This window comes from Arachis ipaensis, chromosome B1 (genome assembly GCF_059453495.1).
Source record: "Arachis ipaensis isolate K30076 ecotype BB chromosome B1, ASM5945349v1, whole genome shotgun sequence".
Taxonomy (NCBI): domain Eukaryota; kingdom Viridiplantae; phylum Streptophyta; class Magnoliopsida; order Fabales; family Fabaceae; genus Arachis; species Arachis ipaensis.
This window is the reverse complement of record NC_142436.1, coordinates 93,174,009-93,195,093: the sequence shown is the minus strand read 5'-3', so window position 1 is coordinate 93,195,093 and position 21,085 is coordinate 93,174,009. Positions and strand designations below refer to the sequence as shown.

General features: G+C 39.6%; 2 non-coding genes across 2 annotated transcripts; one reads left to right on the top strand and one right to left on the bottom strand.

Annotated features, from left to right (window-relative positions):
• Positions 1-447: 447 nt before the first annotated feature.
• Positions 448-555, bottom strand: LOC148577495 (small nucleolar RNA R71). The gene has a single exon (XR_015904533.1). It is a non-coding gene; the product is annotated as a small nucleolar RNA R71 (small nucleolar RNA).
• Positions 556-17,126: 16,571 nt separating this feature from the next.
• Positions 17,127-17,234, top strand: LOC148577494 (small nucleolar RNA R71). Its single transcript, XR_015903715.1, has one exon. It is a non-coding gene; the product is annotated as a small nucleolar RNA R71 (small nucleolar RNA).
• The last annotated feature ends 3,851 nt before the right edge of the window (positions 17,235-21,085 follow it).

Here is a 21,085-nt window from a genome sequence, read left to right as displayed (position 1 = left end):
GTGGAGGATGATATGGAAAACCATCATGAAGGAGAGGTGAACAATCATGCCAGAGGAGGCACAGACAACTCTGCTGGATAAGAGAGGAGAGTTCTAGGCTCTTACATCAATCCAAACCCAGGAAACTGTGGTAGCAGTATTCAAAAACCAACCATCCATGCTAATGACTTCGAATTGAAGCCTCAACTCATCACACTCGTCCAAAACAATTGTTCTTTCGGAAGAAGTGCCCAAGAAGACCCTAATCAGCATCTCACTACATTCCTAAGGATCTGTGATACGGTTAAATCTAACGGTGTTCATCCTAACATCTATAGATTGCTACTGTTTCTATTTTCTTTGAGGGACAAAGCATCCAAATGGCTAGAATTATTTTCCAAAGAAACAACCTAGGAGGATCTAGTGAATAGATTCTTAGCAAGGTTCTACCCTCCTCAAAGAGTGAATAGGCTGAGAACTAAGGTGCAGACATTCAGACAGCAGGATGGTGAAACCTTATATGGAGCTTGGGAGAAATTTAAAGATTTGACAAGGAAATGTCCACCTGAGTTGTTTAATGAGTGGGTTCAATTTCATATCTTTTATGAATGGCTTTCCTATGAATAAAAGAAAGCTGTAGACCACTCATCTGGAGGCTCCCTTAACAAGAAAAAGACCAGTGAAGAAGCTATTGATGTCAAAGAAACAGTGGCTGACAATGAGTATTTTTATGCCTCGGATAGAAGTAACAACAGATGAGTCATGGAGTTAAACCATATGGATGCAATCTTGGCCCAAAACAAGATGATTGCCAAGTAACTAGCTGATTTAACAAAGCAAATGGAGAAGAATCAGGCTGTAGCCATCCACACTCAACCATCACCTCAAGGAGAGTTGGACACAGAGGAAGGAGTAACCGGGAGGAAGCCAATTACCTTGGAAATTCATCTAGGTAAGCTCATAATCTATATTCTAAAACCTATAACACTGGCTGAAAGAACCACCCAAACTTTGGGTGGTAAAATCAACAAAACCAAGGCCAAGATCACAAACCTCATAATCCCAACCAGTACACCTACCAAAAATCCAACCGAAGATCAAATCAACATCCATACAATAATTCTTCTCAACCACCATATCAAGCCCAAGCCAATCAACCTCAATAACCAACTCCCAATCCACCATCAGAGGACAAACTGTCTAGAATGGAAGTGATGCTCACCAATCTTTACAAGGAGTCTTAAGACATGAAAAATTTCAAGGAGGAAGTGAGATCCAATCTGCAAAATCAAGATGCTGCTATTCAGAAACTTGAAGCACAAATTGGATACTTGTCCAAGCAAGCCCCTCGTCATGGTTCTTGTAATGCCACCAAGACAATTTCGAAAGAGGAATGCAAAGATATTTTTCTCATAAGTGGAAAGAAATTGAAAGAGACCTCAAAGGAAACTCAAGAAGAGGAAGCAGAGGGAAGTTCAAGTGACAAGAAAGAAGCACAAACATATACTCCCAATCCACCTGAAGAAAAAGAAGGCCCAAGGCCATATATCCCTGAAGCACCTTACCCTCAACGCTTAATGAAGAATGCAAAGGACAACCAATTCTCCAGATTCTTGGAGATTTTCAAGAAACTTCATATCAACATCCCATTTGCTGAAGCACTAGAGCAGATGCCACTCTATGCTAAGTTTCTGAAGGAATTAATGACCGATTAGAGAAGCTGGAGGAATGATGAAACTGTGGTATTAACTGAGGAATGTAGTGCCATCATCCAACATAAACAGCCTCAAAAATTGAAAGACCCAAGGAGCTTCTAAATTCCGTGCATCATAGGAAAAATCATAGTAGAGAAAGCCTTGTGTGATTTGGGAGCCAGCATAAATTTGATGTCCTTAGCAATGATGAAAACAATGAAGATTGAGGAAGCCAAACCAACAAGAATATCTCTCCAATTGGCAGACCGATCATTCAAATTCCCTCATGGAATAGTAGAAGATTTGTTGGTGAAAGTAGGAGACTTCATCTTCCCTGCTAACTTTGTGGTGTTGGATATGGAAGAGGAAGCCAAAGCTTCAATAATATTGGGAAGGCCATTTTTAGCCACTGTTGGAGCCATCATCGATGTCCAAAAGGGTGAACTTACCCTTAGGTTGCATGGTGAGAAAATGGTGTTTAATGTGTTCATGGCCATGAGCTACCCACAGGAGTCACCACATGAACATACCCTTGTGGTGCAAGAAACCATTGAAGAAGCACTTGAAAAAGCGACAGGAGATGATTCCACATTAAATGTTGAGGTTGCTAATATCAAATCAGCTGAAGTGCCCACTCCAAGAACACGAGAGGGAAGAAAAACGGAGAAAGAAACACCCAAACTTGAACTGAAAGCATTGCCTCATACTCTCAAGTATGCATACTTAGGAAGTGATGAAAGTTACCCAGTAATCAACAATTTTGCTCTTAGCCAAGAACAGGAAAAGTAGTTAATCAAGGTGCTACAAAAGTATTAAGATGCCATTGGGTGGACCCTTGCTGATTTGAAAGGAATAAGCTCATCCATATGCATGCATAAGATCCTGTTAGAAGAAGATTCTAAGCACTCCATCAAAGAAGATTGAATCCAGTCATGAAAGAAGTGGTGCCAAAGGAAGTTATCAAGCTTTGGCAGGCAGGGGTGATCTACCCAATTTCAGATAGCCCATGGGTGAGCCCCGTCCAAGTGGTTCCTAAGAAGGGAGGCATCACTGTGGTGCCCAATGAAAAGAATGAACTCATCCCTACAAGAACTGTCACAGGATGGAAGATGTACATTGATTATAGAAAGCTTAATGAAGCTACAAAAAAATATCACTTCCCACTCCCTTTCATTGATCAGATGCTAGAAAGGCTTGCAGGACATGCATATTATTGCTTCTTGGATGGCTATTCAGGATACAATCAAATAGTAGTTGACCTAAGTGACCAGGAGAAAACATCATTCACTTGTCCGTATGGGGTCTTTGCTTACAGGTGCATGCCATTTGGACTGTGCAATGTGCCTACAACTTTCCAACGCTGCATGTTATCTATCTTTTCAGACATGATTGAAAAATTCATTGAAGTCTTTATGGACGACTTTTTAGTATTTGGGGATCCCTTCCCTAATTGCCTAAATCACCTCGCCTTGGTATTAAAAAGATGCCAAGAGACCAATTTGGTTTTGAATTGGGAGAAATTCCATTTTATGGTGACAGAAGGAATAGTTCTTGGTCATAAGGTCTCTAACCAAGGCATTGAGGTAGACAGAGCTAAGGTGGATTTTCCTAGGACATGCTGGATTTTACAGAAGGTTTATCAGAGATTTTTCGAAAATAGCCAAGCCTTTGAGTAACTTACTTGTCTCTGATATACCTTTTGTATTTGATCAGAATTGCATGCTAGCCTTTGAAACTCTGAAGAAAAAGCTTTCCTCAGCACCTATCGTTGCCCCACCTAACTGGGATCTACCCTTTGAATTGATGTGTGATGCATCAGATATTGCTAATGGGGCAGTGTTAGGATAGAGGAAAGATAACTTAGTGAATGTTATATACTATGCCAGTAAAGTCCTAAATGAAACCCAAAGGAATTACACAACTACTAAAAAGGAACTACTGGCAATAGCGTTTGCATTTGATAAGTTTAGATCATATCTCATTGGGTCTAAAGTGATTATTTTTACTGATCATGCAACATTGAAATATTTACTTGCCAAGCAAGAATCAAAACCAAGGCTGATAAGACGGATGTTGTTGCTGCAGGAGTTTAACATGGAGATTAAAGACAAGAAAGGAGTGAAAAACAAGGTAGAAGATCACTTGTCAAGGATCCCCTATGAAGAAGGAAGCACACAAAGCCTGAATATAAATGAATGTTTTCCTGATGAGCAACTGATGTTGGTTCACAAGGCACCATGGTTTGCAGACATTACAAACTTTAAAGCCAATGGGGAGGTGCCTCCAGAATTCAACAAACACCAGAAGAGGAAGCTTATTAATGATGCCAAGTACTTCATCTGGGATGAACCATACCTTTTTAAGAAATGTCCAGATGAAATACTTAGAAGATGCATCTTAGAGGAAGAAGGAAGGGAAGTCTTATGGAATTGTCATGCTTCTTGCTTTGGGGGAAATTTTGGAGGAGAAATGACTGCAACCAAAGTACTCCAATGTGGATTCTTTTGGTCCACAATTTTTAAGGAGGTAAAAGAAATGGTACAGCACTGCAATGAATGCTAGAGAGTAGGGAACCTAGCCAAAAGAAAGGAAATGCCACAACAATTCATCTTAGAACTTAAATTATTTGATGTATGGGGGATTGATTTCATGGGACCATTCCCAACCTCATACTCAATAAATATATCCTGGTGGCAGTGGATTATGTATCAAAATGGGTAGAAGCTGTTGTAACTCGAACAAATGATAATAAGGTGGTGAAAAACTTTCTCAAAAAAAAAACATCTTTAGCCGATTTAGGGTGCCTAGAGCTCTTATCAGTGATAGAGGAAGCCATTTTTGCAACAGACCATTGGAAAGTTTCCTCCTGAGGTATGGAGTAAAGCACAAAATTGCTGCACCCTACTAATGAGTTGAATTCACTCTACATATAAACATGATGTATCCGTTCTTTTGGCAAGCGCACCAAAAATTATCGTCAAGTAATAACCCACAGTGGAGTGGGATCGTATCCACAGAGATTGGTAGATTTGAGAAATTTTAATCAATTGGTGAATTAGTTAAGCTAAGCAAAATAGATTGTGATTGCAGAACTGTAATTGGGCAAAATTATAAAAGACTCAAAAGTAAAGAAAAGCAGTAAAGTGCAGAAAAGGAAATGGCAAGAATGTAAAGTGCAGAAACTTAAATGACTTAATTGTAAATGGGAATGGGGAGTGACAAAATGTAAAGAAAGCCATAAAGAAAGTGAAAAATAAGAATATGGGGGAATTCATTGAGATAAGGAGATGTTGTTCTCTTCGAATTAAATTTAGTTCATCTTATCTTCAATCATGCAACTCATTGACCTCTTGGCAATCATGATTGATTGAGCCCCAATCACTTGGTGACTCAATCTCTCAGATCTTGATCAATAGCCAATTTCTTGGTCTAATTGCTCATGAAGAGAGATATACTTGGTCCCTAATTATACCACACATCATCATAGGTCCAAGTAGAGGGAGGATTATATGTCACCATATCCAAACACCAAAACCCAGATCCTACACAAGTGTGAGAAGGGATTTCTAGCATGGTTTCATGTTTCCTTTTCCAAGGTTCCCATGAAACCCATTTTGTATTCAATCTCTTTCCCAAGATTATTGAACACTAACATTAAAATGAAATTCATTCTAGCAAATCAAAGAGAAGATGAAGAGAAGAAGAAATTCACCATCATTAATTCATCAAGTACAACAGAGCTCCCTCTCTCAATGAGAGGGAATTTATCTACTCATAGCTTAAGAGAAAAGTACAAGAGATGGAAGAGATAATTGATGACATGTCATCATGTCATGTATGTTTTTCTATGCTTTTTCATACAAGAAAATGATGATTAGTGTTTACATATTGAATGCTTTTGTGCTTAAATGGTATATTTCTTTGATCTTCCAAGTATATGCCTCAGGGGCCCTTTTTATTGATTGTCACATTGAAGTTGTAAAAGTTATTTCATTCTCTTTTGGTTGTTCTTTCCTTTTCACTTTTTCTTTTTCATTGACCACGACTCTAAATATTTTGTCTCAAGACGACCCTTTAGTTAGGCTTTCAATTTGCACTCCCAAACCAGTTGACTTTAAGGTACTAGGTGTTGAAACACCCCTAAGAATTTACTTGCCCAGGTCTCTTCTTGACAAATCTTAACCACAAGCATCTACTAGGTTTTCTAACTTCCTTTGAGCTATTTAGTGTTTCTTTCCATCCTAGTAGTTGATGCTCAGAGCCTTGGGTCTTTATTTCTTACTACTTCTTGGTTCTATCGATATTCAGGGGACACCCCTTAGCCTCTACTTGTTATGCCTTCCAAGTCTTGTTGCTTTTCGTGACTCATTTTCTTTTTAGTTCATTCAAGGTTCTACACTTAGTTCCTTATCTCTTAGTTTTTTTTTTTTAACAGTCTCTCTTGGTCTTAGTCTCTTTTACTCTTGCCTTTGTAACAACTCACAATAACTCTTATGGAACAAACTATTCTCTTATTGATGCTGATGAAACTTGAAATAACATTGCATTTTCTTTCTTGTAATTCAAAGGACTCATAAGAGATTTTTACCAGTAAAGAGATTCATGGAAATAGTTGCGTTGTAGATATAGTCTCTAAACCGACAAAAATCCCTTCGTACAAATGTTTTGGGTGTCACAAGTAACAAACCCCTTTAGAAATTGTTAACCGAGTATTCAAACCTCGGGTCGTCTTCTCAAGGAACTGCGAGGAAGTATGTTCTTATTATTGGCTATAAAGGTTGTAATCGGGGTTTAGAAGATGAGAAGCAAGTAAAGTAAATGGCAGTTAAAATAAATAAATACTGTAAAGCAGACTTTTGGCAAGGTAAGAGAAATTAGAGGTCCAACGTAGTTATCTCTCCCAACTATAATGAAAGTTGAATCTAAACTCCACTTGGTCAACCTTTACTAGGGCAAAGGAAAGTCAAGGGACTAATTGATCTGGCCTTTGAATCCTATTTATTTCCTAAGAAAAGGTTGGGATTACTTAAGTTCAGCTCAATTAGCAAGATAACGATTATCAATTATGTTGAGTTTAATAACTGTTGAGTTACTGAATTCTTAACCAAGACCAAAAGGGGAAAAAGTAAAATTGCTGGAATAATAAAAATATCCTTAGATGGGAAGCAATGGTAACTTAAATCAAAGAGAACAATCATAAACTGAAAATACCTCAAATATCATTAATTCAAATAACAGTCTGCAACATGGGAGAGATTCATAAATTCAATTATAAAGATAAATAGCCAACTCAGATACTAAAATAAATAAATAAAGTGAAAGGGAAGTTTAAAACAAAGAAATATAAAACCTGGATTGAGAGTCACTCTTAAAACAAGAAGAAATCCTAAATCTTAAGAGAGAGAGAGAAGATCTCCCTCTCATCTAAATCTAAATCATTGAGAAGTAAAATATGCGAGCTCTCTTTGAATTGGTGCATTCCCACACTTTATAACCTCTGGTCTATGCTGTCTGTACTTGGATTTGGGCCAAAAAGGGCTTCAGAATTCGCTGGGGGCGTATTCTGTAAATTCTGATACGTGGCCTTTGTCACGCATCCGTGTGGGTCACGCGACCGCGTCATTCGGAGCTTTTCCTTGCCACGCGGTCGCATCAGTCATGCGACAGCGTCATGCGTGTTCTGCTTAAGGCGCGCGGTCACGTCAGTCATGCGGCCGCGTCGCTGCTGATTCGTGCTTGGCACGTGATCGCGTCGTCCATGCGATCGCGTGAATACCAGTTTCCTTAAAAGCTCCATTTTACTTTCTCCTTCCATTTTAGTATGTTTCCTTTTCCATCCTTTAAGTCATTCTGCCTTAGAAAATCTGAAACTACTCAACACACTAATCACGGCATCGAATGGAAATAAAGGTAATTAAATTAATTAATTTTAAAGCTTAGGAAACATGTTTTTCATTTACATCACATAATAAGGAAGGGAAAGTAAAACCATGCAATTAATGTGAATAAGTAGGTGAAGGATTGAATAAATCACTCAAATTAAGCACAAAAGAACTCATGAAATATGGGTTTATCAACCTCCCCACACTTAAACACTAGCATGTCCTCATGCTAAATCCAAGGTAAATAATTAAGGTTAATGTGATGGAATGTCATGCAATGCAACCTAATTTAAATGCAACTACCTAAATGAATGATGCATTATGCAACTCTAAATTATTCACTTATATATAAAGCTTACATGTAGTCAAGTTAATTCACATTCTCAAGAAGTCATGTGTATATATATATATAGCCAACCCTTAAATAATAAAGCATTTTAGCAAATGAGATGGGAAAGAAAACATTGTACAAACTTGCAAAACAATTAGTAACTATAAGCACAGATATATGTTGATGAGTTATAGAACCCTCACTGGATTTTGTGTTTACTCTCTAGTCACTCAGTGTTTGTTGGGTTTATTCACTCTATTTTTCTTTTTATTCTTGCTTTCTATAGCTTTGTTCTTCATCTAACTAATCAACAATTATAGAATATAGTCATACCAAAAAGTCATGAGGTCTTCAATTAAGGTTGTAATGGGGTCAAGGTAAAGGTAAGGATTTATGTATAGGGTCAAGTGAGCTAACAAGTGAATCCTTAATTAGACTAAGATTTCACCTAACATACATATTTAGTAAAATAAAACTTCTTTACCTATTCTCCCATATTTTCCCACTTTTTGTTACATGCTCATGTTTCACTTTTTATTTTTATCCCATGTGCATTGTTTTTATTTTGCATTGGGGAATTTTTGTATCCCCTTTTATTAAATGCTGAAAAGTAAATTTTTTTTTAATGCACATGGTAATTGAATCACTTAGATTTTCTCATGAGCATACTTCCCAAATTTATTTTGTTTCTTTTAACTTTTCTATCTTTTGTTTCTATCATCCATGTTCCCAAAAGGTTTCCCACATTTAACTCTATTTTTCATTTTCTATCTTAAGCTAACCAAGGATTCACTTGGGATTTTCTTTTGTTTTTCTGCTTAAGGCTAGTAATTTGGCTAAATAGAATAAAGGGGTTTTAAAAGGCTCAAGGGGGCTAACAAGGGTGATGTAAAAGGTAGGCTAATTTGGGGTAAGTGAGCTGAAATCAAATGATGGCCTTAATCATTCTCTTGGTATGTATCTACATTCTATATTCTATAATTGGACATATAGATTAAAGAAAAGTAAGGAACATCAGAATAAAAAGAAATGAAACACACAGAAATAAAATTATGGTTTGAATGCAACCATACAATTAAGCTCAAGACTCACAGGCTGTGTGTTCTCTAACTCAAGCATCATATATCATTTATTTATTGTATGCAAGTTTAGTTAAAAATTCCCATTATTCTCATAAAAAAATTATTTAGGGTAGCTTTGAAAGTTTTAGTGTTCCTCATTGATGAAATGTTGTCAGTTTAACTACATCATGTAATGCTATATATAAGGTTTGTGGATTTAAATCTGATATGTTCAATTTCCTAGCTTACTTTCTTTTTATATTTTTCTATTTAAACTATACTATCTTATGCTAAAAAGGGTAAACTATACTAATTAATCCACTAATAAATCAGAATTACAAACTGAACTAAATAACTAAAATAAACTAAATGGCTAAAATATGAACTAATGATGCAAAATGCAGAAAATAGAGTAAAAATACATAAAAGCAATGTATAAGTACTCAGAAAATAATAGTAAAAAGAAAAATACAGAAAAATATCCAAAATAAAAGAAAAAGTATGTAGTGTTTCACCAAAATAAACGCCAGAGATGGCGACCTCCCCACACTTAAAAGGAAGCATCGTCCCCGATGCTCAATCAAGCCGGGTGTGAAGGAGTGTCATCACTGGGAGGGATGGTAGCTGGAGTCTCAGTGGTGGTGGTGGGCTGAGGGTCTGGCTGCTGTGGAGGAGGTGCTGACTGGATCGGGATCTCAAGATCCGCAGCCACAATCTGATGTGGGACCGCTGCCTATGCTGCGGCTGGTGCTGCCTCCTAGGGACGGGTCTCTGCCTCGGACGCATCCGCCTCCTCCTTAGATGCCTCGGATGGTGTGTTGGGCTCGGAGGGGATGTCACCGGATCGTATCATCAGCTTTAGGTGCTCATAGCACCGCTTGTTGCGACGCTCCATCTGGTCAAGTCATCAGAACAAGCGGTGCACCAGATGATAGATGGGCTTTGTGGCAGGTGGAGGTGCAGTGGTAGGTGGTGCAGCAGTGGAGGAAGAGGGTCCAGCAGACGGTGGGGCCGACTCATCAGTAGCAGTGAATGGTGGTGGTCTGTGGCCCAAGGCTAAGAAGTTTCGGCTGTGCGGAATGATCTTCCTGCAATCCGCCGCTGGTGGTCTCTCATCGGCATCCTCCCATGGCATGTCAGCTCGACGGCCAAGCTGTGTAACCAGATATGGAAAAGGGAGGGTGCCTCGGATGTGGACCCTGGCCATATAGTGCCGAATGAATCGTGGCAGATAAAGGTCCTTACCCTCCAGCACACACCAAAGGAGGGTGATCATAGCAGCCGGGATCTCCATCTCGTGATTACTCGGCATCACATAATTACTCAAGATCTGATGCCATAACTGAGCCTCATCATTTAGGTATGCTCTCTTGATCCCTCTAGGCATGGTAGTGTCCAGACCCATCTCCCAAGGAACTATCGGGTCGAGAGCTATCCGTGCCTTCACGGCATCCCAATCAAACTGCATCTAACGCATTTCCTCCTCAGCCTTTGAATAACCATCAGGCTGATCGGACTTGTCTGGGAGCCAAAGAATGTCCTCTAAGGCCTCTTCAGTGACCAGAATTTGTTTTCCTCTCAGGTGCACTGCATCTAGGGTAGTGAGATAGTAGTTGCAGTAGAATTCCCGTACCCAAGAGGAATTGACCTCTGTCAGTGTTCTTTCCAGAAAGAACCAGCCCCTTTGCTTGATTTGCTCAGTGGTGTACTGCTGAAGGGCTTCTGGAATCTTCAGAGTTCGTTCCAGGTATAGACTTCTAGAGTTTGCAAAAGCCGGGTACTTCAGTTCACAGTACTGGTTTGCAAATCTGATAGGATCATTTGCAGGGAGCAGCTAGTCAGCTTTCTCCTGCTGTGTGAAGTTCTTCTCCCACCATGAAGAATCGTGCATTAGAGCAATGATGGACTGGGAGGAATCTCCTCTCTTCCGCTTGCCAGTAGCCTTGCCTTTGCCTTTCCTCTGTGAGGCAGACATCCTGAAAAACAGAAAACCAGGATATGATAAAAATAGTAAAGCAAATAGGCAATTAAACAAAGGAAACTCAAAGCGGCAAAGGAGAAATAAAATAAGGAAAATGAGTATAAGAAATATGATGAATGTATGTTAAATGGAAAAAAAAATAATCAATATACCATCGTTAGAAAGTTAGAGAAAAGTGAAAATAATCAGAAAAGAGATCAAAAGGGTTAGTATGGTTAGAATTTGAAAAAGAAGTTAGGAAATTAAAATTAGGGAGTTAGGAAAGTGCGGGTTAAAGGAAGTGGAATAGAGAAGAAAAAAATCCATATAACAAGGATTCATAGGTAAGAATAGAAGTACTCATAATCAAACAAGGAAAACAGGGTGATGCTGATTCGAATAGAAATAAGGAAAGCAAAAATTGGAATCAGTGAATCACAAATGCAGTTTATGAACTAGGAAATCAAAGAGGATAAGAAATTCTGCCATAGCATTCATGAAACGGTTTGGGTAAAGCAGAGTAAAACAGAGTGCAAAAATGCCAAACCAAAACATGAATGAAAACAATTTACGAAAAATTTGGGCAGCATACCGGCTAAAATTGGATTGTCCTGGAAAATAAACAACAATCATAGCAGTTTATATGAATTAAAAACATGCTGCAGTTACCAGTAATGAATAGAAACAGGAAAATTGAGAGTAACAAGTAGCAATTGCAAGAAGTCTCAGCATATGAACGAGGTCACAGGAACAGCAGAATTGCAGTTAAAATAAAAACATAAACAAGAACAGTGCAAGTAAACAGACCTAGATCCACTAACCACAGCCTAAGCTACCTAACAACCTAAAAATTCCACTACAACATGCATATCTATCTATCCTAATTATGAACATAAACGGAAAAAATTACAGAAAAATGACGAACGGATAAAAGGGGGTTGCGTTTTGCGGAACCTGGTAGGCGGGAAGGGTGGAACGGGGAAGAAGGTGGCTGCGGCGGCATCCGGCGCGGTGGCAGGGCACGGCGTCGCGGTGGCGGCTGAGGGGGGCAGTGGCGGAGAGGGTTGAGGATGAGTGATAGAAGGAGGGGGGCGGGTGGGTGACGGAGAAGGGGGGCGGGGCTGATGGCCGGCGGTGGTGGGCGGTGGTCGCGGTGGGCAGTGGTGGAGAGGGGAGGGGAGAGGAAGAAGGAAGAAGAAGGAAGGGGAGGGGGTTGCGGCGGCGGCGTCTGGACGGCGGTGGCGTCCGGGTGGTGGCGTTGGTGGCGGCTGGGTGGTGCTGGAGGAAGAAGGAGGAAGGAGGTGCAGAGAGGGTGAAGAGGGTTGGGGGTGGGGGGGCTGCGCGACTGATAGTGTTCACCAGCTGGGGGGTTATATTTTTGAATCCACGTGGCCGCGTGGGGCACGCGGTCGCGTGGTTGGGATGAAAATGGGAGTGACGCGATCGCGTGAGGTGCGCGATCGCATGAGAGGGGGGAAAGAGGGATGACGCGATCGCGTGGGTCGCGCGATCGCGTCGCTGGAATTCGTGCTAAACGCACGACTCCAGCGCCGTTTTAGCGCAACTTTCTGTCTCCTTTTGGGGTGATGTGCAATCCATGCGATGCGATCGCGTCGCTCACGCGGTTGCGTGGGATTGGTGTTGTGCAAGTGACGCGATCGCATAGGGCATGCGATCGCGTGGGCCAATTTGTGCGAAACGCACAAGGGCCGCACGATTCTAGCCTAACTCTCTGTTCGTTGGATCCTTTCGCCGAAATATATATCACGCGGCCGCGTGGGTCACGTGGTCGCGCGGGTGGTGTTTTTCGCAGTATGACGCGATCGCATGGGGCGTGCGGTCGCGTCGTGCACCCCTTTTTTTTTTGAATGAAAAACGCAGAATGCAATGGTTGACATGAATGCTATGCATGATTCCAGGTTTAATAAATTGAAATTGAAAAAGAAAAAATGAAAGCAATCAACAAGAAATAAATTGAAAAAGAAGCGACCATACCATGGTGGGTTGTCTCCACCTAGCACTTTTGGTTAAAGTCCTTAAGTTGGACATTGGAGGAGTATCTTGTTATGGTGGTTTATGTTTAAATTCGTCTAAAAATCTTCACCAGTGCTTGGAATGCCAATAGCCTCCGGGGTCCCAAACTAAGCATGTAAAGCTTCTGAGCAGCTCCAAACAGATTTTCAGGCTCCCAAGACTACGACTGTCAGGATAGAGTCCAGGATTCCAAGCCTTGCTTTTAAATCCGCCTCCGTCTTGATCTACATGTTTCCATCCGGGCGGTTTAAAAAGTAGAATCTCACCGTGGTGACCAAACGTTCTCTGTGATCCATGCAATTGAGCATGATACCAATCCGTGTACTTCGAGGTGAAGCGTGGAATCTTATTGAACCCTGTGCACCAGCTCTGAGTACGAGCCATTTCCCTTTTACTCTTAAAGCCGCAGAGAGCTCTAAGCTGGCCATCTGTTTCAAGCAAACCATATTCAAGTGAATAAGTAAAATTGTAAGTTAAGGATTGTACCCACTTGAAGCTTGTATTATGTAGTAATGGCCTTGGGGTAGGTGTTTTTGGTGGTTCTGCAAGTTCCGTTTCTTTGTGCTCTTCTGTGAATTCCTCCACTTCCTTGCAAAGATCTTCAATTATATCTGTGTCCTGGTCAAAGTCTTCTATGTCTTCCTCATCACTTGAGTCATAGATTGGAAGTTGAGAGAAATCTACCTCTGCATCATCTTCATATTCACTTGGGGAAGATTCTTCGATCTCAGAGAATTCACTTGCGGATGCAAGTTTATCACCAAGAGAGCTAGACTTGTGACTATCATCATTAAGGGAATTTGCTTCCTGGATTATTCCGTCTGATTCGTCATAAACGACTTGTCTTAGAGATTGTACAGTATCCTCCTTAACATCAACTATAGCATCCTGGAGGGAGTTTTCCTCAATTCTGGATTCCCATGGAAGTTTAGCATCTCCTAGGTCTTCAACCAACTCTTCTTGAACAAAGACAGCTTCTTCTAATTGTTCTAGTATAAATTCATTCTCTGTCTTGTCCACTGGAGTTTCTGGTATCTCGTTCATGCTATGCTCTTCATTGGGCTGTCCACATGGAGCTGTGGCTGATCCTTGTGTATTTAAGTGCTCAGAAGCCCATTGAATTATCACTTGCTCCAGTTGTTGAATGGTTGTGTGAAATTTTCTTACTGTTTCCTTTAGGCGATCCTCTGCTTCTCGGGTTGCTGGACTTGGACATGATACAAAGGAAAGTGGTGGTGATTGGGAACGATTGGATTGGTATTGGGGTAAGGAAGGATTATATGGTGGCGAATGGTGAAGAGAAGCTTGTGAGTGTGGTGGTTCGAGGTTATGTTGAAAGGATGGTTTATATGCATGGGGTGGGGCTTGTTGGTAGTTACAAGGTTGTCCACCATGTCTTTCAGCTGGGTATGCATTGTAGAATGGTCTTTGTCCAGGATATCTCAGAGGGTGTTGCTTCCAAAAGGGTTGATTAGATCCTCTTGGTTCCATCCATCCTTGATTGGTCTGACCTTGATGCACATTCCTGCTGTAACTTCTATTTCCTTTAACAATATTAGAACCATACTCAAAGCGAGAGGGGTGAGAGTTCATAGTAGCAAATAAAGATAAAAAGGAAAAACAACAATAAATAAACAAGCGAAAGAAAAATATATACAATAACCAATAATAAGGCACACGTTAGTAGTTCCCCGGCAACGGCGCCATTTTGACGTCGAGATTTTTACCATTAAAGAGATTCATGGAAATAGTTGCGTTGTAGATATAGTCTCTAAACCGACAAAAATCCCTTCGTACAAACGTTTTGGGTGTCACAAGTAACAAACCCCTTTAGAAATTGTTAACCGAGTATTCAAACCTCGGGTCGTCTTCTCAAGAAACTGCGAGGAAGTATGTTCTTATTATTGGCTATAAAGGTTGTAATCGGGGTTTAGAAGATAAGAAGCAAGTAAAGTAAATGGCAGTTAAAATAAATAAATAATGTAAAGCAGACTTTTGGCAAGGTAAGAGAAATTAGAGGTCCATGGGAGGGAAAGTGGTTTGAATTTGAATGGTGAGGTAGGTGGGGTTTTATGATGGATGGATGTGGATTGGTGAAAAAATTATGGAGAAGAGGGAAGGAATTGATAGGTGAGAGGTTTTTGGGGAAGAGGTATTGAGGTGATTGGTGAAGGGTATTTGGGGAAGGGTGTTATGGGAAGGTTTGAAGAAGAGAGAGAGATGAGGTAGGTGGAGATCCTGTGGGGTCCACAGATCCTGAGGTGTCAAGGATTTCTCATCCCTGCACCATGTTGGCGTGTAAACGCCCCCTTGATTGCCAATCCTGGCGTTAAACGCCAGGTTGCTGCCCATTTCTGGCGTTTAACGCCAGCTTTTCTCCCCTTTCTGGAATTTAACGCCAGCTCTGTGCCCATTTCTGGCATTAAACGCCAGCTCTGTGCCCCTTACTGGCGTTTAAACGCCAGTAAGCTTTTCCTCCAGGGTGTGCTATTTTTAATACTATTTTTCATTCTGTTTTTGCTTTATCAGTTGTTTTTTTGACTTCACATGATCATCAACCTACAGAAATCATAAAATAACAAAGGAAAATAAATATATAATAAAATTGGGTTGCCTCCCAACAAGCGCTTCTTTAATGTCAATAGCTTGATAGTGGGCCCTCATGGAGCCTCACAGATACTTAGAGCATGATGATGTCCTCCCAACACCAAACTTAGAGTTTGAATGTGGGGGCTCTATTTGACTTTGCATTGAGAGAAGCTTTTCATTCTTTCTCTCCATGACTACAGAGGGAGATCCTTGAGCTTTAAATACAAGGGAGTCCTCATCTACATGAAGGACCAATTCTCCTCTATCAAGGGTAGGAAGGGTCTGCCAAGGATGACGGATTCATCCATACACTTCCCAGTGTTTAGGATTATGAAATCAGTAGGGATGTAGTGGCCTTCAACCTTTACCAAGACATCCTCTACAAGTCCATAAGCCTGCTTTCTTGAATTGTCTGCCAGCTCTAGTAAGATTCTAGCAGCTTGTACCTCAAGGATCCTTAGCTTCTCCATTACAGAGAGAGGCATGAGGTTTATACTTGACCCCAGGTCACACAGAGCCTTTTCAAAGGTCATGGTGCCTATGGTACAAGGTATTGAGAATTTTTCAGGATCCTGTCTCTTCTGAGGTAATCTCTGCCTAGTCAAGTCATCCAGTTCTTTGGTGAGCAAGGGGGTCATCCTCAGAGGAAGAATACTCATCGGAGCTCATGAATGGCAGAAGTAAATTCAATGGAATCTTTATAGTCTCAGTATGAGCCTCAGATTCCCATGGTTCCTCATTAGGGAACTCCTTGGGGGCCAGTGGATGTCCATTGAGGTCTTCCTTAGTTGAAATTACTGCCTTTCCCTCCTCTATGCATTCAGCCATGTGGAACATATTTATGGCCTTGCATTCTCTCTTTGGGTTCTCTTCTGTATTGCTTGGGAGAGTACTAGGAGGGAGTTCAGTAACTCTCTTACTCAGCTGACCTACTTGTGCTTCAAAATTTCTAATAGAGGACTTTGTTTCAATCATGAAACTTAAAGTGGTCTTAGAGAGATAAGAGACTACAGTTGCTAAGTCAGAGTGGCTCTGCTTAGAATCCTTTGTCTGTTGCTGAGAAGATTATGGATAAGGCTTGCTATTGCTAAACCTATTTCTTCAACCATTACTGTTGTTGAAGCCTTGTTGAGGCCTCTGTTGGTCCTTCCATGAGAGATTTGGGTGATTTCTCCATGAAAGATTATAGGTGTTTCTATAGGGTTCTCCCATGTAATTCACCTCTTCCATTGCTGGATTCTCAGGATCATAAGCTTCTTCTTTAGATGAAGCTTCTCTGGTACTGCTTGTTGTTGCTTGCATCCCAAACAGACTCTGAGAAATCATATTGACTTTCTGAGTCAATATTTTGTTCTGAGCCAATATGGCATTCAGAGTATCAATCTCAAGTACTCCTTTCTTCTGATTTGTCCCATTATTCACAGGATTCCTTTCAGAAGTGTACATGAATTGGTTATTTGCAACCATCTTAATGAGCTCCTGAGCTTCTGCAGGCATCTTCTTCAGATGAAGAGATCCTCCAGCAGAGCTGTCCAATGACATCTTGGACAGTTCAGATAGACCATCATAGAAGATACCTATGATGCTCCATTCTGAAAGCATGTCAGAAGGACATCTTATGATCAGTTGCTTGTATCTTTCCCAAGCTTCATAGAGGGATTCACCTTCCTTCTGTCTAAAGGTCTGGACTTCCACTCTAAGCCTACTCAATTTTTGAGGTGGAAATAATTTGGCCAGAAAAGCACTGACCAGCTTTTCCCAAGAGTTCAGGCTTTCCTTAGGTTGTGAATCCAACCATATTCTAGCTCTGTCTCTTACAGCAAATGGAAAAAGCATAAGCCTGTAGACCTCGGGATCAACCCCATTGGTCTTGACACTGTCACAGATTTGCAAGAATTCAGCTAACAACTGATGAGGATCTTCCAATGGAAGTCCATGAAACTTGCAATGTTGCATTAAAGAAACTAATTGTGGCTTAAGCTCAAAGTTGTTTGCTCCAATGGCAGGAATTGAGATGCTTCTCCGATAGAAGTCGGAAGTAGGTGCAGCAAAGTCACCAAGCACCTTCCTTGTGTTGTTGGCATTGTTGTTGTTTTCAGCTGCCATGTCTTCTTATTGTTTGAAAATTTCTGTTAGGTCCTCTACAGAGAGCTGTGCTTTAGCTTCTCTTAGCTTTTTCTTCACGGTCCTTTCAGGTTTAGGATTAGCTTCAACAAGAATGCCTTTGTCTTTGCTCCTGCTCATATGAAAGAGAGAAGAAGAAAGTATGGAATTCTCTATGTCATAGTATAGAGATTCCTTTAGGTGTCAGGGGAAAAGAAGAATAGAAGGAGGAGGTAGAGAGGAGAGAATTCGAACTTATAGAATGAGGGAGTCCAAATTGCACATTGAGGAGGAATGTTAGTCCCTTAAATAGAAAAATGTGAGAGGGGAAAAGAATTTTTGAAATTAAATTTATAAAGATTTGAAATAATTAAAAAAAAATTTGAAAAATTGATTGATGATTTTCAAAAATTAAAATTGAGAAAGTAGTTAACTGATTTTGAAAAAGATTTTGAAATTAGAAATAAAAAAGATGTGATTGAGAATCATTTTTCTTTTGAAAAAAATGTGGTTGAGAAGATATGATTGAGAAAATATGATTTTTAAAAAGATATGATTGGCAAACAATTAAAACGATTTGATTTTTAAAATTAATGTCTTGGCTAACAAGAGATTTAAAAGAAATTATTCTAAAATTCAATTATTGAACCTTTCTTAACAAGGATGAAATTTTTGAATCAAATCACTAATTGTTAGCAAGGATTTTTGAAAATAGTAAAAAAAATGGAAAGGATTTGATTTTGAAAAGATATGATTGAAAAGATATGATTTGAAAAAGATTTGATTTTGAAAAATTATGAAAATTTGAAAAAGATTTGAATTAAAAACAAAGTCTTCCCTCTTGTGCCATCCTGGCGTTAAACGCCCAGAATGGTATCCATTCTGGCGTTTAACGCCCAAAATACTACCCTTTTGGGCCTTCCTTCCTCACTGGGCATTTTAAACGCCCAACTTTTTCTTTGTAATTCCTCTGCTGTATGTTCTGAATCTTCAATTCTCTATATTATTGACTTGAAAAAAAAACATAGTTTTGAAAAATTTTTGAATTTTTAATGATGAGATAGAACAACAATGAAACTAAACACGATAAACTAATATCAAATAAACAATGCATGCAAGACACCAAACTTAGAAGTTTTCATACTTGAGACACTAACAAATTGAAAATGCACATGAAAAACAACAAAACACACAGAACACGAGAGATTAAAGATCAGAGCAAGGAAATCATCAAGAATAACTTGAAGATTAATGAAGAACATAATGCATATATTCGAAAATTGCAAGAAAATTAAAAATTAAAAACATGCAAGACACCAAACTTAAAATTTGACACTAAACTCAAACAAGAAAAACACAAAAAATTTTTTTGGTTTTTATGATTTTATTAAATTTTTTTGAATTTTTTTCAAAAATTAGATTGGAAAAAGAAAATAAAGAGATTCAAAATTTTTTTAATAAAAATTCCAGGAATCATGTAATGTTAGTCTAAAGCTTCAATCTAAAAGGAGTAGACATGGCTAGCCAAGCTTCAGCAGGACATTACATACAACAGCCAAATTGATGGGAATCAATTAGCTTTTGTGATGATAAAAGCATCATCTGAAACTCTAGAATTCATTCTTAAAAACTCTGAAGTCATAGAATAATTTATTTTTTTGAATTTTTTTTCGATAATAAAAAGCTTTAAAATAAAATAAAATTACCTAATCTGAGCAACAAGATGAACCGTCAGTTGTCCAAACTCGAACAATCCTCGGCAACGGTGCCAAAAATTTGGTGCACAAAATTGTGATCTCTAAAATGGCGCCAACAACTTGGTACACACAAATGTAATCTCAACTCTTTGTCACAACTCCGCACAACTAACCAGCAAGTGCACTAGGTCGTCCAAGTAATAAACCTTACGTGAGTAAGGGTCGATCCCACGGAGATTGTCGGCTTGAAGCAAGCTATGGTCATCTTGTAAATCTCAATCAGGCAGATTCAAATGGTTATGGAGAATTGATAATTAAAAGATGAATAAAATATAAAATAAGATAGAGATACTTATGTAATTCATTGGTGAGAATTTCAGATAAGCGTATGAAGATGCTTTGTTCCTTCTGAACCTCTGCTTTCCTATTGCCTTCATCCAATCATTCATACTCCTTTCCATGGCAAGCTTTATGTTGGGGGATCACCATTGTCAATGGCTACCATCCGTCCTCTCAGTGAAAATGGTCCAAATGTGCTATCACCGCACGGCTAATCATCTGTTAATTCTCACTCATGTCGGAATAGGATCCATTGTTCCTTTTGCATCTGTCACTACGCCCAAAACTCGCGAGTTTGAAGCTCGTCACAGTCATCCCTTCCCAGATCCTACTCGGAATACCACAGACAAGGTTTAGACTTTCCAGATCTCAAGAATGGCCGCCAATAATTCTAGCCTATACCATGAAGGATCCAATCTTAGATTAGAAACCCAAGAGATACACATTCAAGCTTGTTTGCATGTAGAATGGAAGTGGTTGTCAGGCACACGTTCATAGGTGAGAATGGTGATGAGTGTCACATAATCATCACATTCATCATGTTCTTGAGTGCGAATTAATATCTTGGAGAAGAAATAGGCTTGAGTTGAATAGAAAAATAACAGTACTTTGCATTAATTCATGAGGAACAGCAGAGCTCCACACCGGGTGTAGAAACTCTACCGTTGGAAATACATAAGAACAAGGTCTAGGCATGGCCAAATGGCCAGCATCCCAAAGAGGGTTCAATCATCAAAACATGATTAAAAGATCGATTACAAAATAGACTGAGGAAAATACAATAGCAGAAGGTCCTATTTATAGAAAACTAGTAGCCTAGGGTTACAGAAATAAGTAATTAATGCAGAAATCTATTTCCGGGCCCACTTGGTGTGTGCTTGGGCTGAGCATTGAAGCTTTCACATGTAGAGACTTTTCTTGGAGTTAAACGCCAGCTTTGGTGCTAGTTTGGGCGTTTAACTCCAGCTTTTATGCCAGTTCTGGCGTTTTGACGCCAGAACTTTTATGCTGAATCGCAACGCCGGTTTGAGCCATCAAATCTCGGGCAAAGTATCAACTATTATATATTGTTGGAAAGCCCAGAATGTCTACTTTCCAACGCAATTGAGAGCGTGCCAATTGGGCTTCTGTAGCTCCAAAACTCCACTTCGAGTGCAGGGAGGTCAGAATCCAACAGCATATGCAGTCCTTTTTCAGCCTCTGAATCAGATTTTTGCTCAGGTCCCTCAATTTCAGCCAGAAAATGCCTAAAATCACAGAAAAATACACAAACTCATAGTAAAGTCCAGAAATATGATTTTTATTTAAAAACTAATAAAAATATAATAAAAAATAACTAAAACATACTAAAAACTACCTAAAAATAATGCCCAAAAGCGTATAAATTATCCGCTCATCAAATCCTTAGTGGTCAAT